This window comes from Ctenocephalides felis, unplaced genomic scaffold, assembly GCF_003426905.1.
Source record: "Ctenocephalides felis isolate EL2017-DRISC unplaced genomic scaffold, ASM342690v1 CF-g0.4_SCAFFOLD_01170, whole genome shotgun sequence".
Classification (NCBI taxonomy): Eukaryota; Metazoa; Arthropoda; class Insecta; order Siphonaptera; family Pulicidae; genus Ctenocephalides; species Ctenocephalides felis.
Window position 1 is genome coordinate 40,202,449 of NW_020537324.1, and position 18,059 is coordinate 40,220,507.

At 29.9% G+C, this 18,059-nt stretch overlaps 1 protein-coding gene across 1 annotated transcript in view; it reads left to right on the forward strand.

The window, feature by feature from the left end:
* The window catches only part of LOC113367224, a 104,428-nt gene that overhangs the window by 72,205 nt on the left and 14,164 nt on the right, over positions 1 to 18,059 (forward strand). The window lies entirely within an intron of this gene.

The following is an 18,059-nucleotide window of genomic DNA, read 5'->3' on the forward strand; positions in this document are numbered from 1 at the left end:
AATCGACGATTTTTATTATTTTTTTTTTGACGGTGGACACCATAGTCTTCTAGATCATACTAAAATATTACGGCCCTACGATAACTCGTTTAGCTTTAAAGATTCGTCAAAGTTTTCAAAAATACTATCGTTTTTTTGGCATTTGTCAAAATTAGACCTTTCATTGACGTTTGCTCAAAAACGTCTGAACCGATTCAGAAATTTAAAAGCCATTCGATGTATCTCAATAAGTACAATCGTTTGTCAGTTTTGTGCGATGATCTACCGAGCCGTTCCTTTGTAATTTAGAAAAAAGTGTTTTCGTCCACATTGAAGCTCATACTACCGAATCGATTTTAAAAAATCAAAAACTGTTCGAAAGATATTAGCTGGGAATGATACTGATTAGTTTTAGGTGAAAATCTATCGAGCCGTTTTCGGTTTCGAAAACTGGTTCAATTATAAAATTGATATTCAGCTTTGATATCCATTGTATATTCAGTAAAACACTGAATATCAACTTCTGGCGTCGAATTTTCTGCTGCAAAGCATATTAATTTTGTTAGATTGCCTTTAGCATAGTCTATATCATGTTTATTGTTCAATGAAATATTGCACTTGCACTCTTGAGTTTTTGATTAATATTATTATTATGTAGAAAGACTGGACAGTGATCTGAGGTAAGATCAAGACATGCACATACTTCTAAGTAATTTTTCGTAGTAAAAAAATCTAGCATGTCCGGTATTCGCTGCATATCACTAGGCCAGTATGTGGGTTCTCTAGCCGCTATAGGTTTTAAGTTTAACGAAGTCCCCGCCGGCTATGAAGGATATTGCTTTGGCTTATGATTATGAAGAATTGATTAAACAGCACCTGTGAAATTTTATGTTTTGATGAGCAGTATATTGTTGAACCTGTAAGTTGATCATGAAATATTTTATTGAAATATTTGTAGCCTGTAGAAAATCAGTATAAAGATCAGATTAGAAGATGATATCTATTTTGTTGTGCAGCAAGAAATGTTTAAACTCTTGACAATGTTGAGTTAAGTCATTGGCGTTCCATGTACGTATGTTAAGTATTATTTTATTAACTTTCTGCAGGGTAGTTATGGTAATGGGCCGAAAATCTAAAATGAAAATTTTTGCATTTCTCGACGTTTTGAAGGTTTTTGAACATTTTGGCATACCTCAGAAAAAATGGATGTGTGTGTGTTTTGTATCTCCGCATTTTTTCGTCCTTGATTTTGGGCGCAATGATCAACCGATTTGAATGGTTCAAAATTATATCGCCAGCGAAAAAGTAAATAAAGTAAAAAAAATAAAAGCAGTCAATGAATTTTAATTTCAGGAAGTTCTTCAAACACAATTACATGATGAGTGACGTCGCGAAAACAATATTTGTTTAGGCGTTGTTTAATATAATCCACTGTGAAAACAAATATTATATTATAGAATTTATAAATCAGCAATTACTGCATTTCTCTAATGAAGGTTCGTTTCTAAATGCTTATTACAATGGCAAACCGATCATGTCATATTTGGAGTATAGCTTTAATTACATTATTGTTTCTAACTATTATACATATTTTTAATGTCATTATAATGTGATAAGTAGGTTTTATTTCTTTACTAAAACATTTGAAAATACATTCAGCATTGTGCCCATTTGTTCGATTAAGACTTTCATCATATTTTTGAGCACTTGTGTATCGTTCTGTTGGTTATATGTTTGATCAATACTACTTGTATTGACATGATCATTTTGTGGAAGGGAAGTATTTGGTTGATATTCCAGATTTGATTATGTTTGAGGTGCCTCACGAATTACTTGAGAATGCGGTAAGTTGGATTGTATATATGAATTATTATGAAAATTGGTCGCTTGACTGGGTGGTACTTTCTCCCTTAATGTCTAAGAGTTTATTGTTTATGGAGTCCGAATCCGAAGACGGACATGTATCGGGTCGCCCGATATTAATGTATCTCCATGCGCCGAACTAGGTATAATAATAGCTTTAGCCATGTGATAATGAGAGTGATGAAGAATTTTATAAATAATAAAAAAATAGTGTATCATTAGTGAAGATGATTGTAAAAACAAAAAAGTTATTAGTTATCGTCGCACAAACGATAGTGCTCATTGAGAAACATCAAATGGCTTTTAAATTTTTGAAATCAGTTCAGGCGTTTTTGAGAAAACGTCGATCAAAGGTTTAATTTTGACATATGCCAAAAAAAACGATATTAATTTTTGCCGTAAGGCTTTATTATTTTAGAATGATCTATAAGAGTATGGTATCTACCGTCAAAAAAAATCATAAAAATCGTCGAAAAAATTTTCTTAACACTTTTTAAACGTTTAAAAGTCTATAAAGTTGTTGAGAGAGAAAAAAATTGTTTCAATTTTCTTTTCTCAAAAAAACATTTTTTTCACATTTTTTTTAAATCGAAGATAATTCAAATTTTAATTTTAATTCTGAATAAAGTTCTAACATACTTTAAACAAATAATTTCAACTTTGCAATTCAGTTTATATAATTCTTATAAATGTTAGACAATATTACAGTATTTATAATAATCTATTTGAAAACATTTAATATTTCTCTCATATTTTATTAAGGTACGGGAAGTTCCAGCAATTTGCCTTAAGTCACGATGCCATACACCACTAGTTCAAATTTGGTCTCATTCGATTCAAAATGGCTTGAAACGTTGAGAAAACGTAAAATTAGCGAATCGATTTTTTTATAAAAACATAAACTTCTTCTTCGGGAAGTTAACAATGTATTCTTATTATCTATCAAATATTAAATAAAAAAAAAAACTGTAGCCTTCACAATAATGAGATCATAACAGTGGAGAATTGGGCCAGCGGTGGCGATATCGGTTAGAGCGTGGGCTAGCAGCAACTAGTCTCGGGTTCGCTGCTTCGACTCACGCTACCGCCGTAGCCCGACATAAGGCAGCTTATAGTCTTATAGTAAGGGGTTATAGATCACAAGATAATTCCAAGTGGAAATCATCCTTCGTGGATATACCTGCAACATCCATTCATATGTTAACGATTAGGCGTAATAGCTAATATCAAAAATATCCCACACCTAAGAGAATGGTAAATCGATGGTTTGCCCCTCATGAAATACATAAGTAGTCATATGTCCTTAACAAACAAACAGATTATACAACATATAAGAGTTCTAATTGCTGTTCAAACAATATAAAAAAATACAGTGGAAAACTATGTGGACGACGATACGGAATTGATGGACATAACAGCTGTTAACGAATCTACCAATCTACAAAATCATAGAAATGTTTATATGCAACTGGTATTTGAAAGTTGCGACATAGGCCCGTACTATATCTACATCGAAACAAAAATAAAAACTGGCCTTTTACATCCGATGGCGACTGAAAAAATGATTCACAGGTCACTTCCACATTTTATAGCGGACGTGATGGGCATATTAGTCATTGGAAATAATAAAGTAAAAATGATATTGAGATTTTTTTATTAAAAACAGCTTGATAGTATACATACCAAACTATATATTAGTCAGAAGGAATAATTTTTGATGTAGATACTGACCTCACAAAGGCATCAAAAGTCAAATCGTTTTGGAAAGTACAATAATTGACGTAAAAAGTTTTACATAAAAAAATTGCAATGCGTTATGGTTCAGGAGCTAACAACGTTTTTGAGAAAGAATTTTAGGCAGCCAGGTTTTTTGGTATGTGGTCCCTGGTGATCTCTCGTTTAGAGTACGGGCCGTCTGGCAGCTGGAAGTGGTTGCGTTTATTAGTGCGCAGCCAACTTGTACAGCGCGATTTCAAAGTTTGGAAAGCATTTTAGAAAGTACAATTTTTATTTTTTTTGATTTCGAAAAGGTTCACCAGACTCACATTTTTTGTTGCCAGACATTTTGGGCGCTGCTAAATATGTGCTTGACACCAACTTAATTATTAATTTTTTTTAAAAATTCAAATCATTTCAGTCCGTCTGTTATTTTAATATTATGTTTATTAAGGGTAAAAAAAAACAAAATTAATTTGCCAGACGTTTCTGTGGTTGTTAAACACGTCTGGCAATTAAAAATGTCTGGCAATATGATACTAGTAGATATAGTGAGACAATCGCCAAATACTTTGGTGTGAATGAAACAAAAAATTATTATACTCGCAAGAGCACAATACGTGTACTAGTCAATGTTAGTGCAGTTTCAATAATATTTTTACTAAACAAATAAAATGAAGTTCAATAAAGGCTGAATTAGAAAACTTTTTTTAATTTTACTAGTTCTAAAAAATATGGTAATGATTCTAAAATATTGCTGTTAATATTTTTAAATATATGACTTGACGGGAGTTAAGTAACATTGGATTCAGAAGAAGAAGATAATCATCACTATGAATATGACAACAAAAACCTTTACAGAAAACCCAGAAGATTCTATATACTAGTTGTAATTAATATAAAGAAAAAAGAGGGAAGCACAATGTTTAAATTCGTTAAGAAGCAAAATTTAATTGATCTAAGGAAAAGATCTAAGTATAAATCTGAATCTTAGTCAGATAATGACGTTAACTATAATAATAACAGCGAGCACTCAGAACCCAAAGAATTTTTGAATATTTTCATTAGGCAATTAAGAAACATATATAATTCGAGCGAATCACATTTTGACAAACTGCAGACCAAATTGATAAGCATTAAAAGTAAGTAAGTTAGTGATAAATATATTTATTTTATTTAATTTTATTCTGCAATCTCTTTTTTTATGAACAATAAGCAGATACTGGTAAGTATAAATATATTAAAATATAAACTAGAAGATAGTAGCAACGCGTGTCTACTAGGTGTATATAATACATTTTAATAAAATAACAGAACAAGGGAAAAAGAGGAACAAGCTGAAAAATAACATTCAACTAGTGGGGCGCATAGCATCGTGCCTTAAGGCAAATTGCTGGAATTTTCTGTACTGTAATTAAAAATATTGGTACGGAACCCAAAAAAATTCACACAAAATGTGTACACATTATTGAAATCTCTATAAAATATCTGATAATTTGATGTACATATGTATTTCCAATGAACATTTTTGACCGCCAAATGGCAATTTTTTAATTTATTTTTATTGAGAGTTATCAACCGCTGATCCTGCCTTTCCAAAAATTTGAACAGTTCTTCGTTCAGTCAATATAAGTAAAATGTTTTTTGAAGTATTCAAATCGGGCGCTCCGTTCTCTCAAAAACTGAATTACCGTTTTTGGCTTTTTTTGCCCCGTATCTTCGAAACGGCTAGATTTGCCTATACCTAAAAATTAATCACCATGCTTACTTATCAATACGAATCGAATGTCTTTTAATTTATTCAAATTCGTTACTTCATACGAATGTCGTATCCGCGAATTTTAAAATGGAAAATCTTGGTACGGAACCCAAAAAAAATTACACAAAATGTGTAAGCATTATTAAAATCTCTGATAATTTGATGTACATATATTCAATGAACATTTTTGACCGCCAAATGGCATTTTTAACTTTTCGTAGGGTAAGTTATTGTAATCGTCCAAAAATCGAAATTGAAAATTTTTACATTTCTCGACGTTTTGAAGGTTTCTGAACATTTTGGCACACCTCAGAAAAAATGAATGTGTGTGTGCGTATGTATGTATGGATACAATATTTCGGACGCACGGATCCACCGATTTGAATGGTTCAAAAAACATTCGATTTCTATTGATAGGGAGATGTGCTGATTAGTTTTTGGCAAATGCAGGTCCAGCAGTTACGGAGATAAAGAGCAAAGAGTGCAAAAAATAGAAATCGAGTTTTTGAGAGAACGGAGTATCCGATTTGAATGATCTAAAAAACATTCAATATGTAATGATTGGGAGAAGTGGTTATTAGTTTTTGGCAAAAGTAGGCCCAGTCATTTCGAAGATACAGAGCTAAATGTTAAAAAAAATGCAGTTTTTGAGAGAACTAAGCGTCCGATTTAAATGATTCATAGAACCTTTTGCTTGTTTTAACAAAATAATTGATTTGGAAAAAAATAAATTTTGTTTCAATTTTTTTTTAAATTTTTTGTATATCAAAAATTAATCAGATTTTATTTTTAATTCTGAATAAAGTTTTAATATACTTTAAACAAATAATTTCAACTTTGCAATTCAGTTTATATAATTCTTATAATTATTTGACAATGTTACAACATTTATAATAATCTATTTGAAAACATTCAGTATTCCTCGAAAATTTCGTTACAGCAATTTGCCAAGCCACGATGCCACACACCCCACTAGTTTTAACTTATTTTTATTGATGGTCCATAACCGCTAGACATGTTTTTCCAATAATTTAATCAGTTGTTTATCTTGTCAATACAAGTAAAATGTTTTTTGAATTATTAAAATCGGATGCCCCGTTCTCCCGAAAACCGAGTTACCGTTTTATACAACTTGGTGATGGATTGATAATTGTTAGATTTATGGTAGGTAAGTCTTTTATTGGCAATGAAATTTATAAATATAATAATAAAATACTTACGTACTATAAATCTAACAATTATTAATCCATCACCAAGTTGTTCCAGGACAGCAATATTAAACCTACTTTTCACAGCATGCCTTACATTGAAGGTTTATTTGATTATTTTGCCAAATTACTCAAAGAAGAAAATATTTTTATTTCCGGAACAGCTTTATATTTTTTTAAAGAAATGTTTTCAAAAATTAAATCCACCAGCCCTCCTAAATTTAACACTAACATAGTTTATTCAATCTCTTGCAAAAATTGTCAAAAACAATACATTACAAACATTACAATGCATTCATAAGAGAATGAGACAACATGAATTAAGCGTCATTCATCATAAAAGCCGATGTTTCCAAAGCACTCTTGTCCAACATTCCGTTGAAAATTCACATATCTTTATCTTTGAACCCAATATTTTATATAGAGAGGATTGTACTTTTAAAAGACTTTTTTGTGAAAGCAGTTTAATATTTTTGAATTCGTCAAACTGTGTTAATAAAAGATCAGATCATAATATCATTCATGATTCGTATCTAAATTTTTTAAACCTAATTAAAAACGATTAATCCTTTAATAATTTTGTGGGTTTATATACATGTATACATGTAGTAATATATGCACATCCACATATGTGCTTATATGTATGTTTTTGTATATACACTATATACATGTACTTGCATGTAAGTTCGTGTATATAATTGTGTGTACATGAGTATATGGATATATGCATATGTATGTATATGTATATGCATGTATGTGTATGTAGGTATGTATATGTATGTGCATGTATATATATATACATAACTAGCAAACCCGACGAACTCCGTTTCGCCACCAGATGGTTTCGTGAGAAAGATGAAGAAATTTTTTGTTTGTTTTATATTTGAAAAGGAAAAATTTGATTTTATTATACAACAGTAATGAATTTATTTCGATTACAAAAATCAAGTGTTTTTTAGTTGAACTTCTATAAGTAAATGAAAGTGAATCCGCAAATTATCCGTTTCATTGAAGTGCTCTTTGGTAAATCACATTTTTTGTTTTTTGGTCTGACGTTAACACAAACAAAGCGGATGGTTTCCCAACTCGTGAAAAGGCAACGTATAACTGCCCATGTGAAAAACAATGATATTCTAAATAATCTATTTGAAATTTATCCCGTAAACACTAAGCAATTGGCCTTGAGACTTGTTATTGCAAACGCAAGGCGAACTGGAAATTGCAATCATTTGAAGTCAAACGGAAGACCAGTCGGAATCATTTTTGATTTTTGATTGAATGGTGAAACTCAGTGCGTTTACATCATTATTCTTTGCGGCAAGAATTGCTCGTTGACTTAACCAAGCATAATTCTAACAATTCTCACTAATGTCATTACTCGAATTTTGAATTACAGTGCGCGAAGTTCCAGCAGCTTGCCTTAAGGCACGATGCCATGCACAACTAATTTTCTTAGCTACAAACCTTGCGGAGCCTGAGGCCTTTCTAGCAAATGCAAAATTATCGAAATCGGTTTGTGCGTTCTGGAGTTATATCGTCAGGAAGGAAAACCCGACTTATTTTTATATATATGTAAATAATCTATTTGAAATTATTTAAAACAATTGTTGATTATTTTCATTACTCGAATTTTTAATTACGGTGCGTGAAGTTCCAGCAATTTGCATTAGGGCACGATGCCATGCACAACTATTTTTCTTAGCTACAAACCTTGCGGAGCCCGAGACCTTTCCAACGAATGCAAAATTGTCGAAATCGGTTCGTGCGTTCTCGAGTTATTTCGTAAGGAAGGAAAACCCGACTTATTTTTTATATATAGGAGATAATATGTCTCAGCATTTGCTAAGGCAATACATTCCCATTTTTCGTAAATTACCAATACAAGAGCCATAAAAAATTATTTTTGCCTAAGTCCGTATATATTCCTTACATCTGGCCGACAGAACTTCATCACAGTGTGTTACAAAGTCTTGTGAAGTCAAAACATTTACAAATATTCTCGAGAAAAAACGAGTGTTTTTAACAAAAAATATTAGTGATATGGATTTATAAATTATTACAGGTAAATAATTTTTGCTTCTCAATTTTATATAAAACCTTTTTTAGTTAATTTTCGTTACTCTTTACATTCGTACATAATCCATTCCTTTATAATTTTTCTAAATAATCTGTAATAACCATCATTAATTAATGTTAGTCAATAGTTTTTGAAAAACATTGTCTTTGACAAAATAAACCTGATGATGGAACGTATCTAGTTCCGAAACGTCGTTATTAAACATCTTCAAAAAACAAATTGTTTTTTATTATTGGATTTACTGTTCGGAAAAGAAACAATCAATATATTGAAAAAATCCAGGACTTATCTATTGAATATATATACATATATATATATATATATATTTATATATATATATATATATATATATATAACAAATGTATTCTGGATGGATAGGATTAATTTGGAAATTTGAACATCCAACACTCTCTCTTGCACTAATTTATTAAATAATATTTTTTATAAACGAACCGTCTCCTTTCATAAAATATATTTTCTCTTAGCGACATCTATTTTTCAACTGCGCCCTATTGCTTTTCTTTCCTATTTGATATTGCATGACTTACACTTGACCTTGAATAGAGAATTCAGACCCCGACGATCGTTAGGCAGTAGGCAGTATATTGAACGACTTGAACGGATAACACACATGCTAATTTAGGTTTCCATATTTTAGATTTTAAATTATAACACAATGATGATGAGACAAACCTAGTCTCTAAACGTTTGTAAAATTATTATTTAATAAAATAATACAAAAAAGAGTGTTGTTTGTTCATATTTCCAAATCTTATATATAAAAATGGAGCTCTCGATCAAATGATTCGGTAAAATTAGAAAACGGCTGAACCGATTTGGCCAGTCTTAGTCTAGAAAAATTCGTGCCTATCCAGAGATGGTCGGAAAGGTGAGATATTACTTCAATTTAAAATAAAATTTAAATTTCAATTTAAATAAAACAATAGACGGTGGGTAATACGTAAAATGTCAAACGTTTTTAACAAATGATGTTCAATTACGTTTAATAGGGGTTAAAAAGGTCCACCACCGATGTGTCAAAAATTAGTAAAGTTAAGCATTGTTTAACAACAATATTTGAAAGTAGAGTAAAAAAGATGTATAACCAGGTAGATACTTAGAAATGGAGGAGATAAACGGTAATCTTTGAAAATCCAAAATAAAAGTATTTTTTTCCATTGGTAGTTTTTAAGCATTAGTTAAAAATGTAATTATTTTGTAAAATACCTCTAAAATTATAATAAGGATTTAAACCTTTTTGCCACCTGCCCGTTTCAAGTTACCCCGCCTATAGGGTAAAAAGGTCCAGATAAAAAAAATTTTGAAAGACATCAAAAAATCACATTTCTACAATGATGAAGTAGAAGGCAGTTTACTGAACGTAGACAGATAATTGTTCGTTTGATATGTGTTATTTGTTGTGATATAATTGTTATGGTTTTCACAATATAGTTTATATTTGCTCAAAGTCAAATTGGACCTTTGTGCCTCGGCCTGCTCTACATATATACTTTTTACTTTCCGTAAGGAGTTATTGTAATGGGCCGAAAATCGAAATTGAAATTTTTTACATTTCTCGACGTTTTGATAACTCAGAAAAAATGGATGTGTGTGTGTGTGTCTGTATGATACAAATTTCCAGTCACGTTTTCGGCCGCACGGATCAACCAATTTGAATTGTTCAAAAAACATTCGATTCCTATTGATAGGGAGATGATCTGATTAGTTTTTGGCAAAAGCAGGTCCAGCAGTTACGGAGATAAAGAGCAAAGAGTGCAGAAAATAGAAAACGAGTTTTTGAGAGAACGGAGCATCCGATTTGAATGATCTAAAAAGCATTTAATTAGTAATGATTGGGGGAAGTGTTTATCAGTTTTTGGCAAAGGCAGGCCCAGTCATTTCGAAGATACTTAGCTAAATATGTAAAAAATGGCAGTTTTTGAGAGAGCTAAGCGTCCGATTTAAATGATTCAAAGAACTTTCTGCTTGTCATAACAAAATAATTGATTTTAGAAAAAAAACATTTTGTTTCAACTTTTTTTTTTCAAAAAAAAATTTTTTTGTATATCGAAAATAATTCAGATTTTATTTTTAATTCTGACTATAGTGCTAATATACTTTATATAGTTTATATAATTCCTATAAATATTAGACAATGTTACAATATTAATAATAATCTATTTGAAAACATTCAGTATTCCTCGAACATTCCGTTAAAGTACGGGAAGTTCCAGCAATTTGCCTTAAGGCACGATGCCATACACCCCACTAGTTATTAAATTTACTTTAATTGATCGAATGTTACTTGAAACTTTTCAAAAAACAGGTCAAAGAAGAAATACTTAATTCATTTTCTATCTCTCCTCGCAAAAATTTGAAAATTTCGTATAAGCATTATTTACATAAAATCCCGAATCTGAAAGAATCTGAAAAACTTAAAACGTAATCAATAAGACAAAACGCCAAAAAAGACTTGGATGGATTATACTATGTTTCCTATGGAAAGTGTATAAATCTTCCAGTTTAATTGTATTGACAAAATATGGACAAACTAATGGGGTTTATTGTTTTTATAATACTTCATTGTATATAGCATTTAAACAACACATCCTTATACACTTAAAGTATTAATATTTTTGATTCTCTCGAAATTGTTTAGAATATACCCTACTTAGCAAAACAACGTTTGCCGGGATATATAGAATTTTTGGTTAAAAATCTGAGTGTTGCTTTGTTCATATTTAACATTTAATATATATATATATATATATATATATATATATATATATATATTTATACTATGTCGAAACGTTTGGAAAAATTAAAGATTAACTTCTAAATCTTTGCCTTTTATTTGATGTATGCCCTTGAAGAACTTACTCATATTTCTCAACATCAAAACTAACTTCTCTAACATATATATATTATATATATATATATATATATATATATAATATTATATATATAATATAATATATATAATATAATATATATATATATATATATATATATATATGTGTGTGTGTGTATGTGTGTGTATATAAATTATATAAAATATAATAAATTCATGATTATAAATAAGGAAAATGTAATGTCTACATTATTATTGCCGAAAAGCAGCTGATATGTGCCAGAAATTAAAATAATATAATAAAATAGAGTCAAAATGCGTGTTACAAGTGATGCAGTTCTGCGCATTAATTATTCATTTAACAAATATTAAAAAATGTTCAATAAAATTGTATATTAAAAATTATACACATTAACTATTATACAATTTATTTTATTGCATTTAAGGGTTATATAGTATTTTTAGTCGTACCTGTAGATGTGGATGTATAAATGAATGATTTTTTGTTTATTCCCGACTAAATATTTAATTATTGATTTTCCAAATTTATCACACTAAAAATGATCGTGATTTATGGTCATAGCATAAGATACACGTGATGAAAATTGAAATCTTTTAAAAAGTATAAAGCGGTTTTTTGTAATTTTTTCTATTTATTTCTACAATCTAACTATATTTCTATGAATCAAAACATTCTAGAAAATTTCCCGAACAAACTTCAGGAAGATTCATGAAAATCCGAATTATAGTTTAGGAGGATTAATGAAACTTACATTGTTACAGAAGAATTTTATATATAATTCATCTGTAAGGATATATAAAAGGATACTCCTCCTAAATGATTATTCGGATTTTGATAAATCTATTTGATGTTTGTTAGGGAAAATTTTTAGGGTTTAATGAGTATGAAAATAAAATAATATTGTAGAAATAAATGGAGAAAATTGCTAAAAACAACATGTCATTTTTAGACATTGAAAATAGTTTGACTGTCACCTGCCAGAAATTTCAATTCACTTATGGGCCTAGACAAGTTTAGAATGTAATATATTCATGATTATGAATGAGAAAAATGTAATGTCTACATTATTATTACCGAAAAGCAGCTGAGATGTACCAGAAATTAGAATAATATCAGATATAAGTCTCCACCCCCGAAATGTTTATGGAAGAACTAATTATAAGAAAACTAGTGGGGTGTATGACATCGTGCTTTAAGGCAAATTTCTGGAACTTTTCGTACCGTAACGAAATGTTCGAGGAATTTTAAATGTTTTCAAATAGATTATCATAAATAAATATTGTAGCATTGTCTAATATTTATAAGAATTATATAAACTGAATTGCAAAGTTGAAATGATTTGTTTAAAGTATATTAGAACTATAGCCAGAATTAAAAATAAAATCTGAATTATTTTCGATATACAAAAAAAAATTTTTTCGAGTATAAATATTAGACAATGTTACAGTATTTATTTGTAATAGTCTTTTGAAAACATTAAGGGGGAAGTCCCTTAGTGGCGCACACCTAAGGTTATTTATAAATAAATCAAAAAATATTTTACGAAATGTTTATTAAATTATTATTTATGTTAGATAACAAAGTTAGACATCAAACTAAATTAACAAAACAGCAATCTTTGCTAAAAATAATTAATACTATCAATCAAACTTGGTATCAAAAAATATGATTTGTGGCACCTAGAACCGGACATTTCAAAATAATCTGCATTGATCACATATGTAGCCATCTCCACACTTTGGAATATTTGCACATGTGTCTTTGATGAATATTCTTAGATATTGCAAAAAAAAAACACTATTTATCCACCCTTTTGCTGGGCCATACCGATGCTCTCAGCTGGAGCACTCATCATAAGATTTTCATTTTTTAACTAGGAAATACAAAGAATGGGAGTATGTAGTGACCGTTAGCACTTATACAGAACAAAATTAAACTAGTGGGGTGTATGGCATCGTGCCTTAAGGCAAATTGCTGTAACTTCCCGTACCGTAACAAAATGTTCGGGGAATATTAGGAAAAAGTCCCGTAACGCCGGACGGCACCAAGCACCGGACAATCTATCAAAGTCAGTCAAACTGACAAAATTATCAGTTCGACACATGTAAGTTTATTTAAATTATAAATCATCTTTTATTGAACATAAAAATTAATTGAATATTTAATATTTATTAAAATAAATAATATGATGTACTAAAAAATTCAATATTTAATATTGATCACAATGATTAAATAAAAAAATTAAACAAAAAAATAAATTGAATATTTAAACTTGTAATGAATATTGTAAACTTGTATTAACTTCAAATTGCTCGAAATGGAAAATACTCTTCTTTTCTTTTGCTTAGTTGTTTTTTTTTTAAATCTAAAATTGTCTTAAATAAATGTGTATTATTGTTTCTACATTCACAAAAATTTAATAAATCGTAATACGTAAATACGACCGGTCTCAATAATGGGTAGGCCGTATTAGGGTTCTAGTAATGAATTCCCAATACGGCCCATATCATCATATTATGGGCAATACGTTATAGGGGTGATATAGGGCATCCGAAATTGGCCCGTTTCATTTATTGTAGGGCAATCCGTGTTAGGGCTGCATTCAGGCATGCCTTTTATGGACCCTATCCAAATTACCATATTAGGGCGGCCCATATATGGCCCCTATGAGGGCCATGCACTAAATTCCGTAATACGGACGCCGGAGTACAGCCTTATAGGGGCCGGACCTATGTTAGGGCTTGCCGTAACAAATTTCCACTCGGGTTACTGCACTAATTTAATTCATCGTAGATTGAATAGTGCACATATGAATAATATTTGACAAATTAATTCACTTAAAATATGAACCTAAATTTTAATGTATATTGAATTATTTGTGAGAAAAATGTAATTTTTATATTATATTACCAAAAATCAGTTAAATATAGTACGTGATTATAAAAATTATTGGCAACATTATTGAAGCAATTATATTGGGTGGAAAACCCAAGGTGATATTGTACCTTTGCCGCGGCTACTAAATATTAATTCTTTCTGAATTTGTTATACTGTTTTATAGACTGCTATTTTCTATACGTATATTCTATGCTATGACCATAAATAAATCACAGAGGAAGAAGATTTTTGTAGAACAAATTAAAAAATCAATTGTTTACTCAAAATTAAACCAAAAATATTTATTAACAACTATCAGTATTAGGTAAAGTCCGTGAATTAGGTAAAACACGACGCCTGTATTTCTATAGAAAGGTTTCCTGTCAAGTTTTTTGGTAAGGTGACCAAGAATTTTGTGCCAGATTTTTACTTATTTTATGATTAGTAATAATTTTGTGCATTTTCAAATAGATTATTATGAATATATACTGTGAATTTCACAATTCATATCTTCTAGGCCTAAAATGCACTAAGGCTTATAAGTGTACAAACACTACGTTGTATAAAATGTAATAAAATATATATGTATCGTATTCTACTAGGATGAATTCATAAGATGATTTAATCTCATATTTCTAAGAATTAAACGCAATAATAATAATAATAAGATAATAAAATGCTGCAGTCTCACATAGCTATTATTGATTCTTAAAATCAGTATCTTTTTCGGATAATTAACGTTGTTATAAAAATATTAAAAAGGTTATGAAAAGTTTACTAACAGTTTTATGTAATTAATATTTTCAAATTTCAAAAATTTTGAACTTGAAAAAATATTAAAATTTTGACTTGTTGGCAAATTTTATTGATTGATTGAGTTTTGTTTATTTGCTTTTCTGTAAACATATATAAATTACATTATTTATAATAATCTATTTGAAAATATTTATTTTTTCCCTAACATTTCATTACGATACGGGAAGTTCCAGCAATTTGCCCTAAGGCACGATGCCATACACCACTAGTTTATCTTGCTTTCATTTATTGTTTTTTTCATAATTTTAGTTCAGATTTTTGGGCTCAAAGACAAAGTTTAAATCTCACTTTAAAATACAATTATTTTTATTATAAATATTATCACTAAGGGTTTGGCCAACCCTATTTTAAAAAAAAAATCAATTTTATCATGTTTCTTTATTTGATATTTTTAACTTCCCGAAGGAGAAGTTTATGTTTTCATCAGAAAATCCGATTTGCTAATTTTATGTTTTCGCGACGTTTCAAGCCATTCTGAATGGAGTGAGACCAAATTTGGAAAAATTATGTGTGTGTGTGTGCGTGTATGTGAACAGATTTTTGCCGTTTTTGCCCGCAATTTTGAATCGATTCTGAAAATTCAAAAACCGTTCGAAAGATATTGGTTGGGAATCGTGCTGATTAGTTTTGGTAAAGATCGGCCAGGCCGTTTTCTTGTAATAAAGTTTAAAAAAAAATTGACGATTTTTTTATTTTTTGTTAAGGTAATTATTATAGTCTTCTAGATCATACTAAAATATAACCGCCCTACGACAACTCGTTTAGCTTTAAAAATTCGTCAAAGTTTGCAAAAATTGGTATCGTTAAATTAGAATTTTCATCGACGTTTGGTCAAAAACGCCTGAACCGATTTCAGAAATTTAAAAGCCATTCGATGTATCTCAATGAGCACTATAGTTTGTCATTTTTGTGAGACGATCTGCCGAGCCGTTTCTTTGTAATTTGCAAAAGAGTGTTAAATTTTTCGTCGACATTTAAGCTCATTCTACCGAATCGATTTTAAAAATCAAACACTGTTCGAAAGATATAGGTTGGGAATGATACTGATTAGTTTTAGGTGAAAATCTACCGAGCCGTTTTCTTGTATTTACTGTTGAACAAAAATGTAAGCCGATTTTTATGAAACTTTCTTTGGCGGTGTATATCATGGTCTTATAGAACTTGCTGAAATATTACGGCCTTACGACAAGTAGTTTAATTTTTAAAATTCATCAAAGTTTGAGAAAATGAGTAGTGTTGTTGTCGTTTGTTAAAATTAAAATTAGATGATTTGCTTCATATAACAAAAGAGTACTTGGTCTTAATCAACATACTAAACCATTAACGTCCTACGAAAACTGGTTCAATTATAAAAATTATTGATTTGTGAAAATTTGCTTTTAGAAAATACTCCGAGTTAACGCGTTCGTTTGTTTTCAATTATGTGTAATAAATCCTAGACAATATTAGAATACCCGGTGTTCATATAGACGCTTCTCTCGCCCGATTTTTACGTTCAGAAGGAATACTTAAAGGGTCCTCCGCTCGACGTGATGGCGCTGCTTTTGGCATTCAAATTAATGGCGCAAAATTTGAAATGAAAATTAATGAATTTTAGTGCACGGGTATTTGAAACTAAATTTGGTATTACAATCCTATTATGTTTTGTAATAATACAATAATAACAAAAATATACTAGATAATATTATATTATAATAAATATACAATCAAATCGAAATATAAATCAACAAATACACTGCAATACACCGGTTTATATATAATAGATACCACATCTAATCTACTGGAATAACTTCTACACTTTTTTCTTCCTATTAATATAAATGTTTATTGAAATTTAGTGAATAATGAATATAGTGTTAGTTCATTACATCGTCTGTCATTCTTAACTCTCATTAACTAATAATCACCCCGTGCAAAATTTGTCATTCTTAAGCAATTCATTTTTTCCCAAGTATATTCAGATCCGTGTGAAGTGGTAATCCAATTTTAAACAGCTGGAACAGCTTTTTATTTGTGTATTATGTCTTTCTTGTAGAAGCGTATACTTGATGATTTCTTACACAATTTCCTAGAACTGACCTCTTTCCTTAAAGTGTATTATGATTAGACTAATATGTCAATGCACTACTGAGTAATGTAGTAATTATGTCCTCCATATGAGTTTGAAGCTGTTCTATTCATATTGTCAAAGGGCTTTGCATTTGAGAGCAATTTATTAACAAATATACAAACACAAACGAACAAGAATCGCCATTTTGTAAACTGACACAAAAATAACACTGACGTTTCTTAGTAACCAACATAAAACATTTGAAAATACTTTTTCATCGGCTCACTAGCGCCAAATCTGCGACTACAAATGGACCCCTAAGTATTCCTTCTGAACGAGGATTTTGTTCTAAGTGAAAAGGCCCTGTAATAAATCCTCTCGGAATACTTCTAATAACTCATAAATTAATTTGTTTATCATTGATTAAGTCGATTATTTACACAAATCGGGAAGTTCATGTAACTTGCCTCAAGGCTAAATACTAATACCAACTAGTTATCAAACGTTATACACCCCTAACATTTTTTTAATTTTCAAATTCAAAAATGCATATAACTTCAAATTTCAGCCTTCTTTCACAAATCTCTATTTGATAATAGACATTTTAGTAATCGTATAATTTCTCGACGCTTTCAATCAGTGAGTGTTTTTTGCTGACCTGAAGCATGATTTTTACCTAAAAAAAAGTTATTTGTTTTCATCAAGGGTTGTCCACCCCTTCCATTTTAACTTCGTACGAATATTTTTCGAGGCGCACAAACTGTAAATAGAAGATAATTATATTGCACGAAAAGCAATTTATGCGAAAAAATACAGATTGAATACTATACAAATCTAAATC